This window comes from Etheostoma cragini, chromosome 13 (genome assembly GCF_013103735.1).
Source record: "Etheostoma cragini isolate CJK2018 chromosome 13, CSU_Ecrag_1.0, whole genome shotgun sequence".
Taxonomy (NCBI): Eukaryota; Metazoa; Chordata; class Actinopteri; order Perciformes; family Percidae; genus Etheostoma; species Etheostoma cragini.
Genome location: NC_048419.1, coordinates 6293331 through 6294229, shown reverse-complemented (window position 1 = coordinate 6294229; position 899 = coordinate 6293331). Strand labels below are relative to the sequence as shown.

At 47.4% G+C, this 899-nt stretch overlaps 1 protein-coding gene across 3 annotated transcripts in view; it reads right to left on the bottom strand.

Annotated features, from left to right (window-relative positions):
* The window catches only part of nrip1b (nuclear receptor interacting protein 1b), a 40677-nt gene that overhangs the window by 22424 nt on the left and 17354 nt on the right, over positions 1-899 (bottom strand). The window contains exon 2 of one of the 3 annotated variants that reach the window (XM_034891044.1): positions 739-868. The exons of the other annotated variants lie outside the window; for them this stretch is intronic. The gene's annotated coding sequence lies outside the window, so the exon portion shown is untranslated. The remainder of the gene's footprint in view (positions 1-738; positions 869-899) is intronic. 3 annotated transcript variants of the gene reach the window in all.

Sequence of the window (899 nt, the reverse complement as noted above, 5' to 3'; positions counted from 1 at the left end):
CCCCCCCCCTTCAGGAGGCCACTGGGTTGGAGGATGCATTAGCTCAGCAGGCTTAAAATCCAAATGATGAGTAATTGTACCAATAAATGTTTGTATTCACATTGCAGCCATTTAGCTGCCACTGCTAATCAAGTGTGACTCACAAAAAGTTAGCAACAGAGTTGCAAAACATTAAACACCTGGACCTGTGACAACAACGCCTAACCCGTTAGAAACCATCAGCTGGTGCACTTTGGTCTGCCTGTAGGCAAAAAAAAGTTTAGATTCACCTAAGCTAAAAAACACACTTTAGCCTCAACCCTCAACTGCAGATCATTTGGAAGTGTCTGCCGATGGCTCACTGTCCCTTTAAATCATTTTCAAGACCCTTTTTTCCCTCTCTCCTCTTCCTCCCTCCCCTGAGCTTTATCACTGAGACTCTTCTCTTTTCTATCTTTCCCCTACTCTCTCTCTCTCTCTCTCTCTCTCTCTCACACACACACACACACGCACACACACCAATGTGTGTGTGTGGCTGGCAACTACAAAGCAGTTAGCCAAGCATCTCTTGGCTCTGTGCAGGGAGAATGAGACACTCTCATTACTGCCCTTACAAAGCTCTTGGCCTCACAAAAATCCACTGTAGACCCAGACACCGGTGCAGAAAGTCACAGGAAAGAGTCAAGGAAGTTAAAGGCCACTTTTCCTCCTTACAGCTCAATTCTGTGCCAGAATGCGTGCGTGCGTGCGTGCGTGCACGCGCATGTCTGTGGTTCCCCTTTCCTGTTCCTCTTTAAATGTCACAGGGCTGGCTCATGTGACCTTGAGTAGCAGCGTTGGCACGGTGATAGCGAGAGCTGCCTCGCCTGTGGGCGCCCTTGAACTGGATCTGCAAGACAAAAAAAAAAAAAAAAAAAAAC